A 23,572-nucleotide genomic window follows, 5' to 3' on the forward strand; every position below is an offset into this window, starting at 1 on the left:
AAATGTGGAGGAAGAAGAGTTAGGAGTACATGAAGTTGTAGTTGGGAAGAGTCCCAGGGATCTGGACTGGAGGCGGAAAGTAATGGAAAAGAGTGTAGAAGAGGTGTTAAGTACAGGCAGTCCCCAGTTTACGACGGGGGTTCCGTTTTTACACCGCGTCGTAAACCACAAAATCATCGAAAATCCTAGGAAAACCTTACGTTTAATGCTTTGAGTGTATTGAAAACGATGTAAACTCCATTTTATCGAGTTTTTCATAAAAAAAGCCTCCAAATTTTCATTATTCTGCCATTTTGGAGCTGTAAAGTCACCACATCGACGTCAGCGGAGTGCTTCACAGGCGTCATTAATTAAGTCTCCGCTGAGCAAGTTTTCTTTGGTGACTTCCCATTTTCTTCACACTCAATTAGTCACGCCTAAACGTGCCAGGTCACGCATTTTCTACCATTTCAACTTTATACGTATTTGTACATCTGTCATAAGTTATGTATCGTATGTTTCTTTATTCGCAGGCATCAAGACTGTATCCATATTGAAGTTCTGTATGTTTCTATATTGTAAATTGTATTTGTTCGCCGCATATTATTGTTAATTGTTTTGACCTCAGGTCACGCTCAATGCCATTGTCTTCCGCGGTCCGGCGCCGGTCGGCCGCTATATAAACTGCCTAGATCTGTAATAAAGTAGCAGTAACTTTTACCTGCTCGTTTCTTTTGCATCTCTTACAGAGCCATATTTCTTCCGTTGGATCAGCGTATGACACGTTGTAACCCCGGAACATGTCGTAAACTGGGAAATAATTTCTGATGAATATATTTGAAAAGCATCATAAACTCGGAACGTCATAAGCCGGACCCGTCGTAAACCAGGGACTGCCTGTATGCTATCAGGTATTGAGGAAATGCAGCAAAACTCAAGCTCAGATGGTTTGAATAATCTGAGTCCGGAACATCAAGGAGGAGTAATTAAAGGTGAACCTAAATGACAGAGACCGTGGACCAGAAGTCAAGGTCCAGTAACAGAATATAACTGGATAGCCAGAAGGGGGTTTTAGTTATGAGAAGGGTGGAGGGGTTTACCTTCTCTGGTAAGTTGTTTTTTTTAGTAGGAAAAGGGAAAAGAAATTTACTTCTTTAGTAAGGGGGAATGTAATGGGTTTGAAAAACAAAGGAAAAAGTAATGGGTTGTGCTGAAATAGGGTTTTGTATAAAGACACTGATCTGTATTTTTGACACAAATTGGTGTGATAATGACATTTTTATGATAAAATAAAGTTTTATATATACTTACCATGTAATTACATTGCTATAGTTTCTATTAACTGGTAGCTAAAAATTTTGAAATTCGCGGGTCGCGCTATTTTGTTTAGCTAAGTGACTAACCCCGCCAACATTTGGGGTAAGAGAAGAACAACTAGCAAAAGTATTCAATTTGTTTGTGCCATAATGTTCATGTGAGGGGTGAGGGAGGGCTCCAATCATGTAATTAATTGGTAAATATATAAAAAGCTTTATTTTATCATAAAAATCACAATTTTTAAAAGTAAATTGTATTTTTCCTAACTATACAAACCTGAGGTCCTTTACATTAGGAATCACTTACGGCGAAGCTGGACACGGCCGTTAAACTCTTGAACAAGGTGGTTCGGCAGTAACTACCACCAGGTAGACAGTAATACCCGCCTGTCCGGATGTAAACATTCCAGTTTGCCTTTCGGTCCAGGTTCATATTGAGGGGTGGCATGAGGCGGGCATAATTTTTGAAAGTAAATTGTATTTTTCCTAACTATACAAACCTGAGGCCCTTTACATTAGGAATTACTTTCAGCGTAGGCTGAAAAAGGCCGTTAACCTCTTGAGCAAGGTGGTTAGGCAGCAACTACTGCCAGGTAGGCAGGAATACTCACCTGCCCGGATGTAAACATTCCAGTTTGCCTTTCAGTCCAGGTTCAGACTGAGGGGTGGCATGAGGCGGGCATAATATGTAATGTAAACGACCTCGGGTTTGTATAGTTAAGAAAAATACAATTTATTTAAAAAAAACTGTGATTTGTTGCGACACGATATACAAACCGTCAGTCCTTTACATTAGGAGGACTCACTGGTTGGAGGGAGGAATATGAGTGAGTCTCTTGAACTGACTGGGGTTCTGCACACCTGGGCTACTCCTCCTGGTCAAAAGAGCGAGGAGGAGTACCAAGCCTCTGACATATTGATCGGAGTGTAGGAACTGCGAGATCAAATGTCAGATACTGGACCTTTTCGCATGAGTGAGGAAACGTAACTGATAAGAAATAGGCTGGAAGAATCTTAGAGTCGGAGGCAGTAAGGAAAACCAGAGATAGGGTTTCCCTTATTGCCAGTCTCTCTTTCCTCACTTTGCTAGAAGAAGGAGCAGAATTGCTTCTATGATTCTAGGAAAAAACTGAACAGGTGCTCGATGTGCAGTCTTATTGCATCAGCACCAGGTCCAGCAAGTATTGGTTTGAGTCCTATTCTTATCCCGAAGGAGGAGAAGTAGAAGGACGGGGAAGGAGGAGGAAGAGAGGCCAGTCACTCTCGGTATCCTTCTCACTTCCAGAAACAACACCTTAGGCGAGATGCTATTAGTCCTCTTGAAGGAGCCAGGTAAGAAAACACAACTTGTTGAGCAGCCACCACAGGGCCAAGGGAAAAAGGTTCCAAGGACCTGTGGGTAAGACCATAGGAAGACAAGAGTGCAGTCTGTGAGACTACATCTTGCTTCCCGACTGACAGAAACTTCCAGAATGGGAGGGATGGACCAAGCCATTGACTTCGCGAGCTCTAGGGTGGAAGGTACTGGTATCGTCGTTGTCAGCTGCCAAGTACCTCCTTCAATCGCTTCACAAAGCTAGGAGAAAGATGTGTCCTTAGACACTTCTTCCTTGGGAGACAGAGTACTAGCGAAATGTCGACAACATCCAGGTTACGAATGTTAAGCATTTTCGGAAAGTACCACAGCTCCCAAAGGGACGAAGTAACGAATGATCTCGATCATCAACACCAAGTCCAAGGAGGAGGGGAACAAGAAGGACTCAAACCCAACAACAGATGCAGAAGGATTCGGAGTCCACCTACGACATCCCAGAAGGAGTCAAGGTATTGATCCCCTTCACCTGTTCTTCCATTTTCTACATCAAGGCCGGAGCAAGATGAGAAATGGTCCTAAGAGGACTATCTCTATCCGACGACTCTTGTAAGGGCGCATGCAGCATGGGACAGGAACCCTAAACGAGAGTCACATGCCACCCAGGGAACAGTTCCCTGGGACAGCAAAGGAGTTTCTCATCCGTAGCTATATCTCAACTGAGGAGAAGAAGGCTACTTCAGATAGAAGACTAGGTCGCAAGGGCCTACATTCTTCACAAATGAAAGGGAGAGAAGCAACCCTTGGCGGAGATGAGGAGGAAGTCCAGACTTGAAGAGCGACTCTGACCTGAGAAGAAATTCCATCATTGACACCAACCAGTGAAGATGGCTACATTCCCTGGGACAGTGTTGCAGAGGACTTTTAAGAGATATCCAGCTATACCCGTTGCCGCTCAGTGAGAAAGCCTATGCTTGCAAGGGAAGCATGAAGGTCTCCCAGTCCCGAACACACCAGGATGTACTACCTGAAGAACTGCTTCTTGTGTAGCTGCTACAGGAGGTTGGGTCAAGCAGAACTCTTCTCGATGCCTCGGCTATCAGGTCGGGTGAGAGGCGAAGTCTTCCAGCATTTGTCTGTAACTCGGGGTGAGCAATACTTGAGAACCCCTAGCGAAACAGACAAATACAGGGGTAAAAAGGTAGATATCAAGTTTCCCAACAAGACAGCATGCCTCACCGTAGCGGCACCTGGTTCCGGTATGGAGCGAGAAAAACTACCGACTTGTTGTGCAGGGAGGCAACAGAAAGACAGAAGGGATTCTCAGTCGAGCAGTCTCTTCGTGAGGATAAGGGTGAACAGCATGTTCTGTCCTGATCACTCAAACCCGAGGCCAAGCTTGCCTACCAATACATCCCCACCAGGAATGCATCTGGCTAACTGAGAAGTCGAGTGCGTTATAGAACACTCGAGTACCTGCAAATGTCAACAGATGGAACAGGAGGAAAAAAGATTCACTCTTGTTTGTCGACAAATGCCACTACTGTGGCTTTGTTGTTCAACGAACCACTGAGTGTTGCAAAACTCATCCTGAATTCTTGGAAGGACAAAAGGCTGCCTTAAGTCCAGGATGGCGATGAGAAGGTACTAATTGTCTCGGTCCCACCCCTTCACGACAAAGTCTTACAGGTGTGCGCTTATTCCTCGACCGGTGAATCCAGAAGTAGACACAAGATGTGAGGGGAATATGCAAGCATATTCAAAGGTTCCTTCAATCAAGCATTAGCCTAACTCTTTTCCCATACTTCGTAGAGGAAAGAAGGACGGAGGAATGGAAGCAGACCTCCACTCTCCACCATGGGGAAGCTTCTGCAGGATGACAGGATACCGAGATGATTAGCTCTAGCCGGGCTGGTATTTCCTGAATCGGGAGCATGGGAGAGGAAGCGGAATGGAAGTTTGATGAAAAGAATTGCGGAGACCTAAGGGGAATAGATATTTCTCCTGAAGGAATCCATTTCCAGGCCTCAGCAATTCGCTGCCAGCTCCAGAGACTCAATAAGTATAATTTCATTCAGGAATCTGCAGTAAGAGAACTTCTTCCCAGTCGGTACTTCTTTCTCTCTTCCCTCCTCCCTTATGGGAAAGAGGGTGGAAAGAGACGCAGTTATGTGCACTTTCCTCGAAGGGAAAAAGAGGGCTATGTGTTCCACAATCTTCTACTGAAGCCTGGGACTTCTTAGAAGTTGAGGGGGGCTGGCTTGAACTCAAGGTCAAGTCGAGATGACTAAGACCCAAAGGTCTTGGCCATTGTCCAAAGGACAAGGCAGTGCCCTGGTACGAACCTTGATTACCGAGGTATCTGGCAAATCTCTGAAAGAGAAAGGCAGATCCAAGTAAAGGTTCATTCCTAAGGGTTGAGCCAACTCGGGACTTACGAAACCGGAGATCTGAATTGGGACAAAGTCCTTCTTCTTAGCACCAGAATTGCCCACAGAACTGCAGTTTGGCCGACTGCAAGAAGAATTCATATTCTGTCACGGCAGGGGAGAAACTTGGTGTCTCGACCTGAATGAACTCTCCTTCTCCTAAGAAAAGAATTCATCTGGTTGAGAACGCTCTCACAAGCAAGGACCGCGGCGGCCCCCAACACTCTCGGCCCCTCGGGAACTGCAAGGGTTGCGAGTGATGAAGATTATTCATTGGGGGAGCCACGGTCCAGTCACAGGGATCCTTGCGCTGACGAATTGGCTCAAAGTTCTCTGAAAAACGAGGGTAATCGCAACTTGAAGAGGACGACCCTCGCTGCTTCCGAAATGTGAAACTCCTGTACTTCTCCCCATGCAGTGAGACCTTGACAGATCCCATGAAACCCTACTTGGCTGCCTGAATGTACTACAAGACAATCGGGGGACCGACACCCAAAGCACGCCAGGAAGCCGAACTCCGAAGAGCTCTCTTTGTCCGTCTCGCGCCTCTCGGAACAACTGAGAGGAGAAGAGAACAGGTGAGGAAAAAGAGTACCCCTACCTGTCCTGCCAGTAAGACCAACAGGAGAGGCGCACCATGAGCGATAATCAACCGAAGGAGAATACTGCCAAATGGGGGAAGAAGAGTGCTTGTTCTGTGGCAAAGCGCTTTTCTGGGAAGAGCGGAAAATTCACTCGAACAGAGCTGAGTACCCGATTTGGAAGAAACCGAGTTGGGCCGAGCCGAGCCGCACTGAACCGAGCCGATCTAGCGAACGCAATCCAGACTGGGAGGCAGGCGGAGCGAGCCGAGCTGAGCCAGTCTCGCAAGCGCGACCAGGGGCTGGGAGGATCAAGCAAGCCAAGCCGAGCCAGTCTCACAAGCATGATCGGGGTCTGGGCGAGGAGAGTAAGCCGAGCCGAACCAGTCTCACAAGCGCGACCAGGGGCTGGGTGGAGTGAGCGAGCCGAGCCGAGCCAGTCTCGCAAGCGTGACCAGGGGCCAAGCCGAGCCGATTGCGTGAACACAATCGCAACTGGACAGGGCGGAACTCACCTGCTGTGAACTACAGGCAGTCCCTGGTTATCGGCAGGGTTCTGTTCCCGACGGCGTGAAGACAACCGAAAATCGCCGCTAACCAAAAATCAGCGATAATAGCACTGATCCCTGGTAGAGGCATCGATAGCCGGTGATCAGGGCCGCCGATAAGAGGCGATCAGCGCCAATAACCGGTTATCAGCGATGAAAATCTGGTTAGCGTCGTCGCTAGACAAGCGCCGTAAAACTGGATCGCCGGTAACCAAGGCTGCCGATAACCGGGGACTGCCTGTATTGCTAGTTCCCTGAACTCTAAACTCCTTCGAGGCCAAGGCCCCTTGAGAAGAAGGTTCAAAGGGGAATTCTGTGTCTGCTATCCTGCATGCTCGAACCCTATGGTTCAAGACATGAGGATGAAACCTGGCCAAGCAACCAAAGCAGCTGGCAGGCAGTATCGAGATACCTGGCGTCTCGGCACCCAGACGCTGGGGTATCTCAGCACTTTCTCTTGTCCTGTGTCTCTCATCAGGAGAGCGCTCGTGATTCATAGAATTTGAGCGACCATGAAACTCCCAAAAATCGGGAGCAGCTGCTTTCGGTTTCCTATGAAATCGAAAAGAGCCAGGCACAAAACCAGTCTTGGACGCAGACTTCCAAGACTGGCAACGAGGGTGCGGCTTCGAGAGGCCGCGCTCTCGCGGCTCCCAAAACGCCAGACCCCACAAAAACAATGCGAATTGGTTCCCGCCCGAGGGTGGGAAGAGCCAACAAGAGAAACTTGTCTCCCAGAAGAGAGTCAGTCCCTTAGAAGTCCCGCAGGACTCACAAAGGGAATCTCTTCCCTGCTTCTTCTGGTGTTCGAGCCAATTGGATCGAGACACCAGGCTGGGAACCTGACCGAGCACTAGTAAGCACTCGGGGAGAGCTTGTAGTGCTGACAGGAAGAACTGAGACACCTGGGTGCCTCGGCCCTTTCTCTCGCACTGCTCCCAAACTGGGCCAGGGAGAGTACTCTCCAGACCAGATCGGGATACTCGATATTCCACAGAATCTCGAGCACTCGGAGCGGCTCGCGAACGAGCGCCCGAAGCAGTCCCCGTCTTAGAGGCGGAACCTCTAAGACTGGGAACAGGATTGCAAACCGATCTGCACGCCCACAGCTCCCGAAACACAAAACCCAGGGATATATGAATAGGTTTCCTACCCTGAAGGTAGGGAAGAACCAACGAGAGACCCACTGCCTCCTCGGAAGGGGGCAGTCCCTAGACGTCCAAGGGCATCAAGGGGAAAGAAGCAGCCTTCATCTCCTTCGGCTGGCGGAGGTCTGTCCAGTTCTCGGGATCCCCTCGAACCTTGGGAGAGGAAGGGAAGAAGCAGCAGAGGGCTAAAGTGAAGATAAGTTGAAGAAGATGGCGGCTACTTCCACAGGGCGACTTCCTGCACCTTCACTCCGACATCTACAGGATGGTGGACACGAAACATCGTAACCTCCAGGGCAGCTAGGCAGGAACACAATGGAAGCGGTCCAGGACACAACCACCAGGAGAAGAATCAGGCACAATCAGGACAGCCGATGCATGAGCTACAGAAGCGGTTCACAAGGTAGGAGCTACCGCAATGCCCAGGAACGTCACTTCCACAGGGCGACTTCCTTCACCTTCACTCCCACATCTTCTACAGGATGGCGGACATCGTAACCTCCAGGGCAGCTAGGCAGGATCACAACCGAAGTGGCCCAGGACACCACCATCAGGAGAAGCAGCAGACATGATCAGGACAGCCGATGCAGGAGCTATGGAAGTGGTTTGAAAGGCAGGAGTTACAGCAACGGCCAGGAACGTCACGAGTCACCAGTAGCGACAAGAACGATCAGGATGGCTGCAGCAGGAGACCAGGAAGAGCAGCCCAGAGACTGTCACTGAGTTAACAGGAGCATAACACAGGGAACAGCAGGAACAGATGTACCACAGATACACCAGAGGCAGTGCCACAGTATACACAAAGGCCAGCAATGACAGCGATCGATTCACATCGGCGGGAAGAGTCAGAACGATCCTGACATGGAACTATGCCATTTCAACCAGGTACTGTGGTCGATCCTGAAGCAACACTGAATAAACGTCGAGACTCCTTCATGCAAGATATCCCCTGAGATATCCAGCCACCTACTGCTGTGCCTGCGATACTCACTGTCAACCTGAAAGAAAAATCAAAGTTGATTATTAGAGGGAGACTCCCCTTGCTACGAGGGGAACTGCCCTATGCAGCGAGAAGAGGCCCTTGGAAGAGGTCGCCCAACTGCCCGCAGCCAGCCCCCTCCTTGCAGAGATCGCTACCAAAGGAGAGAGAAGGAAGAACCTACAGGGAGAGGGAAGGAAGGAGGGGAAGCCACCAGGGGCGCCGTGGAAGCGATACTTACTGATGACGCCTGCAACCTCCCCCGCCGCAACTCTCTATAGCGCAGGTGACGAAAACAACACTCAGCACAAGTAGGAAGGAAGTAGTCATGCCCTTGTACATGGAGGGCAGGAGCCCAAGAAGAGAAGCGAACTCTTACGTCCCGATCAATGTAGGGAAGCGAAGATATTACGTCCCAATCTAATATCTCCAAATGTACAGGGGAACACCTTCAGTATCTAAATAAAGGGCTACTGGAAGAGAAGCATTACCACTCGGTTATGCTTCTCTAAATACGCCCTTGGCTGTCAAACCCAAGACACAGACGCAGGGGAACGACGGCTTATGCAAGGCTATCACAAATCGTGGGTTTGTATTAATAAATATCAAACACGCAATGTATACACAAAAATACAGCAAAATCCCACCGGGATAATAAAGAGCTTAATGACAGTCAGGCAAAGAGATCCAAAAACATGTCTGCAACGCATGATGACCGAAAGCAACCTGGAATGTTTACATCTGGGCAGGTGGGTATTCCCGCCTACCTGGCGGTAGTTACTGCCTAACCACCTTGTTCAAGAGTTTAACGGCCGTGTCCAGCTTCACCTCAGGTTTGTATATCGTGTTGGAACAAATTGTGATTTGTTCTGACATGATATACAAACCCTCGGTCCTTTACATTAGGAAGACTCACTGGTTGGATGGAGGAATCTGAGTGAGTCTCTATGAACTGACTTAAGTTCACCACACCTTGTGTTCCCTTCCTGGTCGATAGAGAGAGGAAGGGAAAACTGCCTCTGACAAAATGATCAGGTTGTAAGAAACACGAGATCAATTATCAAACTTCTGGGTCTTTTTGCATGAAAGTAGGCTAGGAAGAACTTGGAGTCGTTGACATTAATGCAAATCACAAGCACTGGGTTTGTCTTTTGCCATGGTCTCCTTCCTCCTCTTGCAAGGGGAAGGATTGGGGTTGCTCCTATAATCCTGAGCGGAAGTTCTAGTTGAGTGCTTACCCGCGTCAACCACCAGATCCAGCATGTAACGGCATGTCCACTCCCTGCCCATGGGAAGAGAGCCAAGATGAGGAGAAGGAAGACAGGCCAGTTACTCCACATTCATTCTCCCAATCACAACCGTACATCTTAGGCGAGATGCAACCTGTCCTGTTAGAGAAGCCGGGTAAGTTACACAACTTGTTGATCAGCCACCACAGGACCCAAGGAGAAAGTGTCCAAGGACTTGTGTGCAACATCCCCAAGGTAGAAGGAAGTAAAGGTGGTCTGTTGGGACCACACGCCTGCCTTTAAAACCTGTGGAACCGACTGGTTCTTCCGGAATGCGAGGGACAGCCCAATCTGCGGACGTCATGAGCTCTCAGATGAAGCATGCCGGTGTCGTCTTCTCCAGCAGCAGAATACGCTCTCCTTACCAGAAAGAGATTGTGTTCTTGGACACCTCTTTCTTGGTCGAGCCTGTACTAACGAAGAGTCATCGACACTCAGGCCAGAGATGATGAGTCCTCTTCAGATAGTGCTGCAGCACTCTAACAGGACACAGTAGCATCTCGTCTGGTTCATTACCAACAAAGTCCTCTAGGAAAGGGATTGTGAGACTCGAACCAAGCGTCAGGGACTGAAGGATTCTGAGTCTTCGCCACAAAATCCGGGACAAAATTGAGCGTAACTGATCTCCCCATCCCCTCAAGTGTTCAACATCAAAGGAAAGTCCCTGAAGCTCGCCAACTCTCTTCGCCGATGCCAGGGCAAGCATGAAGATGGTCTTGAGGGTCTGATCCCTGTCTGACAACTCTCGTATAGGCTCGTACGGTGCACGAGTCAGGCTCCTTAGAACTAGAGTCACATCCCACGCAGGGGGCCTGAGATCCCTGGGTGGGCAAGACCTTTCAAAGCTTCTCATCAGTAGGGAAATCTCAAAAGCAGAGGAGATATCTACTCCTTTCAGCTGCAAGACTAGGCCAAGTGGAGCCCGATAGCCTTTACAGCTGAAACGGAGGGAAGCTTCTTTAGGCAAAGGAAGACGAGGAAGTCTGCGATCTGCTGAACAATAGCTCCGACCAAAGAGATACCCTATCCACGACACCAACCACAGAAGACAGACCACTTTCCCTGGCATACTGCTGTGGAGGATCGTCTGAGGTACCTGGCCATCTCCATCACTGCGCAACGTGAAAAGTCTCTCGCTCACAAGAGATGGTGGATAACCTCCAGCCGTGAAGACACAGGGACTGCACTGCCAGGTGATACTGCTCTACGTGAAGTTGACACAGCAGGTTTCGCCAGAGGGGGAATCTCTCTCTGCGTGGCTCGGAAAGGAGGGCTAGCAGGTTGGGATAACAAACGGCCTGCAGCCATTTGGGTGTCACCAGAATCATTCTCAGATTCAGAGTGAGCATCGCCTGGTTGATCACTCTGTGAATCAGACAGAACAGAGGAAAGGCACAGACGTCGAGGTTGTCCCATGGGTGCTGGAATGTGTCCTCCGCAGCGGCCCATGGGTCCGGCACGACTTAACAGAAGACCTGGAGTTTTCGGTTGTGCTGGGTGACGAACAGATCGATGACTGGACGCCTCCATAGGTCGAAATGCCTTTCCACGACTTCCAGGTGAAGGAACCATTCTGTTCCGATCACCTGATTCTGGCGGTTGAGCTTGTCTGCCACGACATTCCTCTTGCCTGCAATGTACCTGGCTGACAGTTCTACCGAGTGAGCCACAGCCCACTCGTGCACCTGCAGTGTCAACTGATGGAGAGGGAGGGATACTAGACGCCCCCTGCTTGTTGACGTATGCCACTACCGTGGTATTGTCACTCATCAGTACCATGGAGTGTCCCATCACTCAATCCCGGAACTCTTGGAGAGCCAGGAAGGCTGCCTTGAGTTCCAGGATGTTGATGTGAAGGTGCTTGTCGTCTCGGTGCCACACTCCCGAAGTCAGCAACTCCTCCAGGTGTGTGCCCCATACCTCAGTCGACGCGTCCGAGAACAGCAGCAAGTCCGGAGGGGGAGTATGTAGGGATACTCCTATCATGAGGTTCCTGTCATCCATCCACCAGTGTAGGTCCTCTCTCACCTCCTCAGAAAGAGGGATGAGAAAGGACTGGGGGTCTTGGGACTGGGACCAATACTCCTTTGGTCTCCACTGTAGAGACTGCAGGTGAAGACGACAATGGGGGACCAGCTTCTCCAGCAATGACAGGTGACCAATGACGACTTGCCATTGCTGAGCTGGCGGCTGTTCCTGTTGAGACAGGAACAGTTTCAGGAAGTCATGCTGCCTTCCTGAGCTTGCTGATATGAGTCCGAGGGAAGGACTTTCGCTGCTACCGTATCTATCAGCGTGCCCAGGTGCTTTATCCTCCGCTTGGAGTTGAGATCAGACTTCTCAAGGTTTACCGTGATCCCAAGCTCACGGCAAAGCCTGGGGAGCCGATCTCTGTCCTGTAGCAACTGCGAGTGGGAGCTTGCCAGGACCAGCCAGTAGTCGAGATACCTCAATAGATGTATCCCATGCAAATGGGCCCAAGCTGACATGAGAGAACACCCTCGTGAACACCTGGGGAGCGGTCGAGAGCCCAAAGCAGAGTGGCCTGAATTGGAAGACCGTCTCCCTCAGGATAAAGCGGAGGTACTTGCGAGAGGACGGATGAATGGGTATTTGGAAATACACATCCTTCAAGTCCACCGTAAGCATGAAGTCGTTCTCCCTGATGGAGGTGAGCACAGATTGCACCGTCTCCACTGTGAACCGAGTCTGGTGAAATTCAGGGGAGAGAGGTCTATGACTGGCCTCCAACCCCCTGTGGCTTTCTCTACAAGAAAGACACAGCTGTAAAAGCCTGGGGCCCGATCTGACATGACTTCCACAGCACCCTTGCTCACCATGGCTCCTAGCGTTTCCCCCTTCTTCTTCTTCCCCTTGCCCCCTTTACCAGATTGGAAAGTGGGCTGAAAGGGGCGGGAAGACCCACCCTTTCCAGAGGAAGAAGGCGGCTGGGTGTTCCCACGGGATCCCTTCGAAGACTGGGACTTCTTAGGGGCCGAGGAAGAGCTAGCCTGACCTGAGGGCCTGGCCGCAGTGGAACACGAAGACCTGGAGGTCTTGGCCACTGCCTGGTGAACAAGGCGGTCACTGTCATTGGCCTGACACTTGTCCACTGCAGCCTCCACCAACTCTCTAGGGAAGAGAGAGGCAGAACTCAGCAACGGTCCGTTCCCCAGGGTCATTGCCGACTCGGGCCCCACAGACCTGGCGAAGAGAGAAAGAACAGCATCTCTCCGCTTCAGGACTAGGTTGGCCCACAGGTTTGCCGTCTGGTGAGTGAGGTGGGAGATGGATCTACCTCCAGACTGGCACAGTCTCCCGAAAGCGGAGTCTTCCCCAGGTACGATAGTGTAAGGATAACTAGAAATTCTGAATATTCTCAATATTAGTTAACATAACGAAAGAGAGAAAGAGAGAGAAACCTTCCACTAATAGACACTGATAGATAGAGAGAGGGAGAGAAAGATTTTAAGAAAACGAACAGAGAGAGAGAGAGAGAGAGAGAGAGAGAGAGAGAAAAGCAAACCATCTGTGTTTTGGCTATATCATGATGACAAGGCCAAACTGAAAAGCATAAAAGATTGTAAACTAGCGCCAGAAAAGCAAAACCTGTGTTGTGATTACAAAAGCCAAATGCTGGTACGTGTTATAACTCTGTCGTGGTAACAAAGGCACTATGACAGCACTTAATCGAGTTGGAAATCACATAAAATTCGTAACAAAACGCATGGTCGCCTTAGTTGGATAAACCACTGCTGGAATTCATAATTTCCAGTGACGTCAAAGCACCTCCTTTTGAAGGTTGGTGCATTTTCCAAAAAAATCAGCCAAAAATGGGCTGTCTTTTGATTAGCCTAACCAATTAAGCATCTAAAGAGGTGAGACAGAAACCAAGATTCTGCCTACAAAGGGGCTGGACAGAGACTCTAGAAATCCTTATCAAGTCCAGTTCTGAGGGGGAGAAGCAGAGAAGGCAGCAGCGAGCAGCAGAGAAGGGAGCAAGGAAGCAGAAGAAGAAAGGCTCACTTTTGAAACTCACTGTAATCTTGCAATACAATCCATTTTGTAAACCTACTGTAACTTTATTATTAGTGTTGATGAAGTAAGAAAAACTAGTCTTCTTAAAGCCTCCGGGGAAAACTACGCTATTACATAACAAAAGCCAGAATGATAAGCACCCATAAAGAAAAGTAACCTTCTTAACTTGGCAATGAATAGCAGACATAAACAGAAAGAAAGAATGATAAAAGAACATTACAATAGCGCCCGAGGAAGCAGCCACTTTGGATACTGTGAATGACCACAGATCCAACTAGGAGACTGCCTGCAAGGCTGCCATGGCGGTGGCTTCCAGGGTTGCTGCGAGAGAGGAATACTCTCTGCAGTAAGCTTCTGCAACGAGAGACCCAGGCCTAGACGAACCAGGTCTCGGTCAACCTGCTTAGGCAGCAATGCCCTCTCTGAGGGCGTATAGAAGCGCATCTGACGAGGCAGAGGAGGGGGAGGCAGCTTGTCCGAGCGGTTCCATCATAGGGAATTGTCTTGCCCAGACACAAGACCATTCACTTGATCGAGGACCCCCTTGGCAAGTGTGGACCACGGCAGCCCCACCGAAACCTTGGGTTCCTTTTTTGGTCCCCAAAAGGATTTGAGGCGCGAAGGACGATCCACAGATAAGGCCGTGGTCCTTTCCCTGAAGTCGTTGTGCTGACGAATCAGCAAAAGTCCTCTGTATCTCGGGGGTATCCATGCCCTGGGGAAGAGGACCCTCGAGTCTTTCCAGGGTGCGGTCCTCCCGATCTACTCTCCCTGCAGGAAGGAGAACCTCGGCAGACCCGTGATCCTTCCTCCACCACACGGGCGCACGACCTGGCCGATCCAAGGACCGAGCCAGGCACGTACACCCCCTGAGGCAGAACTCTGGAGAGATGACTCGCTAGAGTTCTTCCTGTCCGACTCGCGCCCCCTGGTAGGAGCCCAGGAGGTTGAGGGGACAGGCGAGGAGGATCAGGCGTCCCCACTGGTCTCGCTGGCAGAACCAGCAGGGGTAGTGGGCCGGGAGTGGTCACCAACTCGCGGTGGTGACGGCAACCCGGGTCGAGGAGAGAGCTTAGCCAGGCTGGCCCTGCGAACATGGCTGAGGACTGGGAGGAGTTGAGAGAGTGGCTGGCTGGTGAGAACTTGGGCTGTCCTCTAGATGGGCCCATCTTCTTCGAGGCCGAAACCTCTCTGGAAGACTGAGCAGGGGACCTCTTCTCTGTCTCGCCAGGTGTCCGGACCCTAGGGACCTGCGCACTTTCCCGGGAACCTTGCTTGGCACTTGAAGAAGTTCCAGCAGGAAGTCGGAGAACCCGCTTGCCCGGACTCATTCTCCCGTCCTGTGCCCGAGTCGGTATGGTACCCATGTCTCCTTAGAGACCCGGGTACTCAGCGTGGCTCGCGAACTAGTGTCTGATGCAGAAACATTGGCCTTAAAAGCGGGCTTCTTCAGCACAGCAGAGGGAGTGCAAACCGTGGTCTGCACGCCCTCAGCTCCTGATACAACTGACCCTGGGGTCAATGAATCGGTTCCCTGGCCCGTGGACCGGAAAGAACCTACAAGAGATCCCACTGCCTTCCCTGCGGAAGGAGTCAGTCTCTTAGAAGTCTCAGGTGAGACTTCTTGTGGGGGAGAGACAGGCTTCTTCTTCAGCTGGCGAGCCTCAGAAGAAGAAGAAGAGGTAACAGACGGCGAGGACGACGAAGACGACGACACCTTCCTAGACCTCTTCTTCGACTTCTTCTTCATCATCTTCTTCAGGATGGCGGTCAGGTCCCCCATCCAGGAGGGAGCAGCAGAAGACACAGGCACAGCCAGGGGAGCGGAGATGTTGGTGCTTGGGCCAGGAGCTACTGAGGGGAGGTGGAACAGTGCAGGAGCCAGGAAAGACAGAAGACGGTGCATGGGTCAAGGGCATGGGTGGAGCATGGGTGGAAGACAGGCCGGGCCGAGAGTCAGAATAACTGGAGTTGGGAACGATCGTGGGTCAGCAACAGTAGGAGCAGGCATGGAGATGTACAGCACTGATGATGTGAACATTCTTGAGGGGCCAGGCAGAGATAACGCGGCCGGGAAGCCAGGAGGCAGTGGCACGGCATGGAGCGCGGCAGGTGGGGCAGACACCTGGGTGTCCAGGTGCGTGACCACCATCACAGGCAGCTTGCCAAATGATGTCATGGTGACGGTAGACGTGGTGGATGTGGTGGCTGTGTGGGTCATCACCGGAGCTCCGGACAGATGAGATACCAGACCTTCCAGTGATGAACACCAGGAAGACCGAGGTGTAGCCAGGTAAAAGTGAGGTCAGATACCTGGCCACTGAGAGATGCTTCCACCGCCAAACCTGAAGAAAAGGTCGGGTTAAAAATGGAAGCCTCTACTTGCTCCGGGGGAAAGACTTCACCCCCGGAGCGAGGAGAGGTCCCAGAGAGGGTGTCCTAATCATCCGCTCCTCCGCGGCCTTCCACACCCGATGAAACGAACGAGGAAGGGGAGGGGAAGTCCTTACCTGAGGGAGAGGCAGCAAGAAGGGGAAGCTTGCCAGGAGGGAGAAACAATCCCAGCAGGTTAGCCACCAAGGGAGTCGTCGGGGGCGTATAACCATCAGACGAGACCTTGGCGGGCTTCCTTCGATACTGTCTCCTCCCCTCAAATTTCGCCCACTGCTCAGCAGACCAGGGACAATACTAAGTACAAGGAGAAGCACAAGAACACACACGTCCTCTGCAGGTGGGGTAAAGGGTGTGTGGGTTCATGTCTGCGCTAGAACGAAAAGTATTACACTTCTTCCCTCCCACCCCAAGACATACACGCTGGGGGAAGGAGGGGTTACCGGGTTTGTCAGCATTCATGTTGCTAACAGTAAGAAAATAACAAGAAAGATCCCACCAGGAAAAACAGCTCAAAGGCAGTCAGGGCAGAGCGAAAAAACATGTCTGCAGTGCACAATGGCCGAAAGCAAATTTGAATGTTTACATCTGTGCAGGCAGTACCCCTGCCTCCTGGACAGTAGTTAACTGCCTAACCAACTTGTTCGAAAGTTCAACAGCCGTTTCCAGCTCCGCTGAAAGTAATTCCTAATATAAAGAACCAACGGTTTGTATATCGTGTCGGAACAAAAAGAGGTTAACAACAGTCAGACAAAGAGATCCGAAAACACGTCTGCAACGCATGACAGCCGAAAGTAAACAGGAATGTTTACAACCAGGCAGGCGGGATTCCCACCTACCAGATGGTAGTTACTGCCTAACCACCTTGCTCAAGAGTTTAACGGTCGTTTCCAGCTTCACTGCAAGTAATTCCTCATGTAAAGGTCTGATGGTTTGTATATCATGTAGGAACAAACAAAATTTAGGCCAAAGACCTATGAGGTCATTCAGCGCTGAAATGGGAATTGACAGTAAAAGGTTTTAAAGGTGTAACAGAAGGAAAACCTCAAAGCAGTTGAAGCACTATGAATCAATTCTTAGGAGAGACTTCAGGAAAGTAAGATGGAAGAGCATATGAAAGAAGGTAGAGTAAAAGGAATGAAAGGGGTTGCAGCTAGGGGCCAAAGGCACACTGCAAAGAACCTTTAGTAATGCCTACAGTGTGCCACATAAGGTGCACTGACGGCACTAACCCCTTGCGGGGACTAGAAGAAGAAGGGGAGGAGGTAGAAGCACACAACGACGAAGATGGCTACTGACTTCTCTTCTTCGACCTCTTCTTCCTGTTGTGGCAGGCCTTGGAGAATAGGCAGTGGAGAAGGACGTTCCCCCAAGGGGAGGAAGTTGGAGGGAGCACTTAAAGGCACACTACTGAAGGCAGGATTGTAAGAACCAACGCCGTAGTGGTGGTCCTTGATTCGGTAGACATCATGACCACAGACTTAGTCATGGTCACGGAAGCAGCAGTCACAAGGGGGGGCGCCAGGGGCCCTCAAGTGCTAGATCAACCCCTCCATAGAAGGCACCACCAGTAGGCCTAGGGAGGGCCATAACTCCCTAAGCCCCTCGGACTCCACCACACCTGCAATACAAGTTGGGTTAAGCAGGGCATTCTCCCTTTGCCCCAAGGGGAGAATTCCACCCCCCGAAGCGAACGGAGACCACCAGCGAAGTTGTACTACTGGGCAGCCATCCCCCCATGCCAACTCTACTGATGAAGCAGTAGGGGACTGTGAAGGAGACTACTCCCTTTGGAGTGGTAACAGCGGGAGAAAACTTGGCAAGGGGCAGGAAGGATCCAGAGAGAACCCACGGTGTCACCAGCGCTGTACTGCAATGCAACGGCACCGGGGAAACCCCCCTCTCTCTTTCTCCCTTTTCCGGGCAAACTGCACCTACTGTTCAGACAGCCAAACACAACCAGGCAAGGGCTTGATTGATTACACATGTTTCCTGCATAAAGTGCACAGGGTGTGAGGGTCAATCTCAAGAGAGGAGAGGAGCTGATTGCAGGGTTTATCAGTGCTAGGGCAACACCTCGTGATACACAGTCTCCTCCCCTTAGGGTCAGATAAGGCATGGGTTTGCATTATATAAACATGCAAAAAACAACAGCAAACACTCGTATAACAATCACAAGAAACAAAAGAAAGGAAAAGTCAAGCAGTCAGTCAGGCAGAGGAAATTTCTACGCGTGAAGGCAGCCGAAGGCCCTCCTGTCCATAGTTACCTGCCTTGTTTGAAAGTTAAACAGCCATTCCAGCTCAAACTGCAAGCAAAATCCTACGTAAAGACCAAAGGCTAGTATTTGTGTAGGAACCAATGAAAGGTTGGGATGCGTTCCTGCATTTTCACACGTGAATATCCCAGTGGACGAGCCGAAGCCAGTGAGATCCACTACTCTAGATGTGATCAGGTAAAGAAGCAACAGAAATTCACTTTATGTTTCCCCTGCTGAAACTCCCAGTTTCCCCATGTCCCCCATTGGGGTATTGTGGGGTTTTACAAGAAGTAGGGGGTTGAAGTGCCCAACTCAGCATTTGCTATGAGAATGAATCAAATTTGATGAAATTTTAACAGACTGTTAACAAAAGTAGCCTACATTTTATATTTCTAGCCTACAGTGACATTGGTTTTGTGTGCTTTTCCTATATAATTTCTTTGAAATGAAAGCAGCTCTGCACCACAAATCATATCAAACAAGCCAAGGGCACAGGCCCTCATCGTTGACCACATGGCCTAGCATAGGATAGATATAGAGCAACTTTATAATGTGAAGAGTAAATAGGCTAACAGGACTGAACCTTACCAACCACTGGCGTCAAAGGCCTATCCTATCTAGTACATTCAGTATGACAAGGGACTAATGATCATAGCCCTGCTAAGTACTCAGGCCTCGTCAGTAGAATAGATCTACTCTGGTGGATGTTCCTCTCCAGGACATTTGGTCTGGCCTCCTGGCAGGACAAAGCGTACTGTACCACAACCACAACCACAACCACTATTTCGGGATGACCTGACAAAATAACTAAATGAGGAAAGGGGTCCTTCAAAACTCGACGAGCAGCACAATGTATTGTTCATGGTCACGACAGGAAAGAAAATAAGCGCAAGCAAGCAAGCACTCAATTCATTGCGTAGAGTAGACTAGTGTAGAGTGTAGACCAGACTTCTGAAGTAAATAAACATGATTGAATTTCGCCCAGCAGTGAGAGGGGAGGAGCTTCGGCTCTGGGGGGAGTGGCATACCTTACTTCTCAAAATTATCTCACAAAAAATTGGGTAGCCTTAGGGCTACTAACCTACTATGGTAGGCTTAGGGTCTAATAGCCGTGATTTCCACTCATCGCCAACGTCAGACAGAGAAGGGAAAGCCGAATTTCAAATATGCAATTCTTAATTATTAGAGGCTTCGTGTAAAGCATTGATGCGTCTGAAACACTGGCTGAAGCGTCCGAAGCGGTAGTGATGAGCTAAAGTCCAGGACCATTTTAAGGAAATATAACATGTAATATTGAATTTAACACTATGAGTCATATAACAAAATCTTGTAAATTAAGTTAATCTGGCATGCACCCTTATTATACTTGGCAGAGACTCCTTAGAACCTTTGCAATACATTAATACAATCTGTTCTATTTTCAAATTTCGGGAATTCGACAACCGAGGGCGAAGAAGGCGAAATGCGTGAATTTATTATTTCTAAACTTTGACATATTCGAACATTCTTCCAGTTTTTCCGGGAATGCAAACGCTGAACAACTGAGCTTGACGTGAAGGCTAGTTGTTTGTATTTACTTACCTGATAAATCAGGTCGGTACAAAGACATACAGGATAGCCAGGATAAGATGGCGACTGTAAACAACAGCGGTCTTGATTCCTGAGGATATCCTGAGGCATCATAGAAGATCGACAATTTGTAAATGGAATTTCAATTAATAATTTTTCATTCCGCTTATTTCAAGCACCATTGCATAAAGCATCCAAACAGCGATGCAAGAGGTGACGTGGTAATAACATCAACAGGCATTCAAAGAAAATTATTGAGTGTATATTTTCACGAGCATTTTGACTTTCTGAGTGGTAAAAGATAAATAATACCCATCAGATTTTAAAATAAACGGCTTTTCATTTGACAATGTGTATCGGAGGTTCGAACAATCCTCTTTAAATATGGTTCTTTAAACAATATTTTAATAAACAAGGAGCTTGGCCGCGAAGTTCAAACCTCACAAGTCGACTCGAGGTGTATACAGTATAATGTTTTATAGACGCTTTCTTGTATTCGTAACATTCAAGTGATATTAAGACTTTTACTCAACCTTGATGATCATGGAGGTGTACGCCCAAATGGCACTTTTTATTTATTTATTTTTTAAAAGATTACCGACTACTTAGCTCTAAATTTGTGTTGTTTTTCAGAAGTTAGCCAGAAACAGTTCTTTTTGCACTCGTTAGAGAATTGGTAAATGCTGTTGGGGTAACTCTGACCTTGCCGATTACCGTTCAGTTTTTGTAATTTCTAAATCATTCAAAGTTTTGAACATCTGTTGGCAAAAGGTAAAAGCATGAGCGTTCGTGCTGATCTGTTTTCCATTTCCAGCGTCGCACAGAAATCCCTAAGTTCTGCTCATGAAACTTGTGCGACTGATCCTGATTTATGTGCCGTTTCTGACCGTGTTAATCATGAGGTCTTTGTTTTTAGACTTTACAAATGGGAGCTGGTTAACCATTGTTAGCATTAGCCTGTTATTGATTTTTTAAATCAAAGCAGCAGCAGCAGCAGCAGAGAACTGGCTTGTTTGATTTATGTTCCTGCATCCCAAGGGAACCATTCAACCAAATCAATTGCTTTCATTTCTCAGGAATTGGTTATACACGTGAAAAAAAGTTAGTAGAAAATTCGAACGCCAGTGACACTGCATCAGGGATATTGGAAGGGGAACGCTATATCTCTTGCCAGTACGATAGAAGAAAAGATAAGGATTGATTAAGATGTGATGTGATGTGTGATACTATAGGGAATTTGTCTACCTTGATGGTATCAGTGACAATATCAAGAGAACGAGTTGCCTTTGCCCTAAATGTATTGATAGAGCGCCATCATTACTGAATGAAGATGAAGAAATACAGAATTAAATACTTCTGATGATGTGATGCTAGGTAAGGGATTGCTGAGCAAGATGCAAAAGTTGCTGAAGCTCAGAGTGTGTGTAGGATAACAGATGATAACGCAAAACATTTTTCCTAGGTCGTTGATCTAAAGATTAATACAATCTCACGACGGTAGAATGATATAAATGTCAATAAAGATGATAGCTGTTCCTAACACAGAGAGGAAAAAGTATGCAGATAAAGTCAAGGAAACTAATTTATTGGTAATATGATCTTCACGGGCTTCAGGCAAAACCACTGAGAAGAAAAGTCAGGTTGGCAATACACTTTAAGATCTTCCAGTTATTGACACGAGGTCTGCCTCCAATGGTAATGTCGATTTTGCTGTTACAGGCAGTATAGATGATACAGCGACCAGGATACATAGCATGGTATAATAGCAGGTGCCGAAGCAGAAAAAGATTGGGGCACTGAAACCAAAAATAATGATATATAATATTCAGAGTGAGGGTGATGATGCATTTGATGGAGTCAGTGACAAAAACTGACCTACAGTCAAACTCCGATGTGAAGACCAGAAGCTTTTATTTGGGAGACTTGCTGCATGTGGCAGTGGCAGTGGCACTGCCTACATCACTCTCGAATGTGATTCGGAAATTCGAAAGTTATTTATGATAATGGGAGTCATGCTGCAATGGCAAACGTACGATGTAATGACAGGTATCACACACTGACGTTTTTCTACTGCAGATTCAAACATGATAGCTGTGCTGGTTATTCATGTATCAAAGGAATGCATTTCAAATAAAGTTAGTTGCATAAGTGAGACAGAAAAGACATGATGCCGAGATCGAGAAAATGCAAAGCTTTGGATACGGAAATAAGAGGAAAAGCAGCAAGTAGCCTACCGATCATGGATATAAATGTGAATGTCTTGAAGTGCTGCTTAGTAAATATTCAGTCTCTTAGAAATAAAACTTTGCAAATGAGACATTTGATAAATGAGAATTCTTGTGATGCGCTAGCTGTTGCCAAACTATGGCTTGATGCCTTCAGTGCGGATAAGATAGCAAATAATATGACCCCTCTTGCTCATGCTTTCTTTCATATTCCGAGAGCGAGCAGGTTGGGGAAGGAGTTTGACATTTTGTCCTCAATGCTTCTTCTCGGTTTAAAATTCTGTAGAGAACTCAGGCAACTAGTTTGAAGTGTACCAAAATCGTCCTCGAATACCTAGCTCAGGAAACCTCCCGTAATTCTGCGTTAAGCGGTAGTGTCTTTATGTAGGAATTTGTATACTTCTGGAGGAAATGATTGACATGGTTGCTACACAAGTCGAGATTTGTGGAGACTTCAACGTATGGTGGATGACCTAAATTTACTGGAATCTAATATCTAATTGATTCATTAACTATGTTGATTGTGCAACAGCCTCGACTGAGCATATATCGGACCTTGTTTTGAATGATTTAATAAAAGTAAATAATAGTGTATGTTATCAGTGCTGAAAAGAAATGCACCATATTTCAAGTGCTTGAGCTTGTAACAACCGGGTTGCAGCGCGCCGTTGAGAAACACTGAATGAGGAAAATCAGGTTTAGGTATAGCTTAGTCAAATTTCTCCTCTCATGTTTTCATTAATGAAGAGATTCGGAAATACATGAGGGTATAAATATTCCTTGTGATCAAGGCAATCTTAACTTATGTGAGGTTTCAAGAACAGTCAGGAGTGAACGACTGATTCTTTATTATGTTGTTGTTTCAGATTTAGCTGGCCTTGTGCCAGCACGGGCTCTTGCTCTGAGAGCAGCCCGTAACTCTATGTTGATGATGAGTCTGTGAGATGTGTAGGTTAGATGAAAACTTTATTATGATGCATGAAAGTGATTTCGGTGAGGGTGATTTTGAAGTGAAAAGATTTAACAGGCAAGGTTGCAACCTCTTTGAACCCTAAGGTACCCATCTTTATTATTCTCGACAGGTGTTAATGAGACAAAAAGCGGACGAAAAGGTAGCGGGCGACCCAAGGCCACCCGCTGCGTCCATACACGATTTGTGTTTTCTGACAAGCATAAAAATACGTACAACATTTGTTATATGGCATATAAAAGGTAGATATACATATCGGCAGAAAGGCAGTACAATGATGCATAAGATGAGGTACACAAAGAATCTGAAATAAAGACAGGTAAAATACATGGCGTGATTAATGTACATCTGAAAGGAGAAACAAGGAAAGAGAGGCGCGATTTGTCGCCCTTACAAATACTCCACCTCCCCGCAACCAAGACAATAATTAGAGGAGCAATTATTGGATGAATCAATATTAATCATGGGGGCATTGAGGCAGTCAGAGTGGGCCCCTGCTTTTGGAGAACTGTGGGCGTGGGGTGGAGCTGACACCTGG

At 48.1% G+C, this 23,572-nt stretch overlaps 1 protein-coding gene across 7 annotated transcripts in view; it reads right to left on the reverse strand.

Moving 5' to 3' along the window:
- The window catches only part of LOC136837164 (zinc finger and SCAN domain-containing protein 12-like), a 316,716-nt gene extending 296,732 nt beyond the window's left edge, over positions 1-19,984 (reverse strand). For 5 of the 7 annotated variants that reach the window (XR_010852613.1, XR_010852612.1, XM_067101833.1 and 2 more), the window contains exon 1: positions 19,852-19,984. The gene's annotated coding sequence lies outside the window, so the exon portion shown is untranslated. Of the gene's footprint in view, positions 1-18,858; positions 19,290-19,351; positions 19,502-19,851 lie in introns of those variants that run through there. The other 2 variants (XM_067101832.1, XM_067101831.1) reach the window with 2 other exon arrangements.
- Between the last annotated feature and the right edge of the window lie 3,588 nt (positions 19,985-23,572).

Source organism: Macrobrachium rosenbergii, chromosome 58, assembly GCF_040412425.1.
Source record: "Macrobrachium rosenbergii isolate ZJJX-2024 chromosome 58, ASM4041242v1, whole genome shotgun sequence".
Classification (NCBI taxonomy): domain Eukaryota; kingdom Metazoa; phylum Arthropoda; class Malacostraca; order Decapoda; family Palaemonidae; genus Macrobrachium; species Macrobrachium rosenbergii.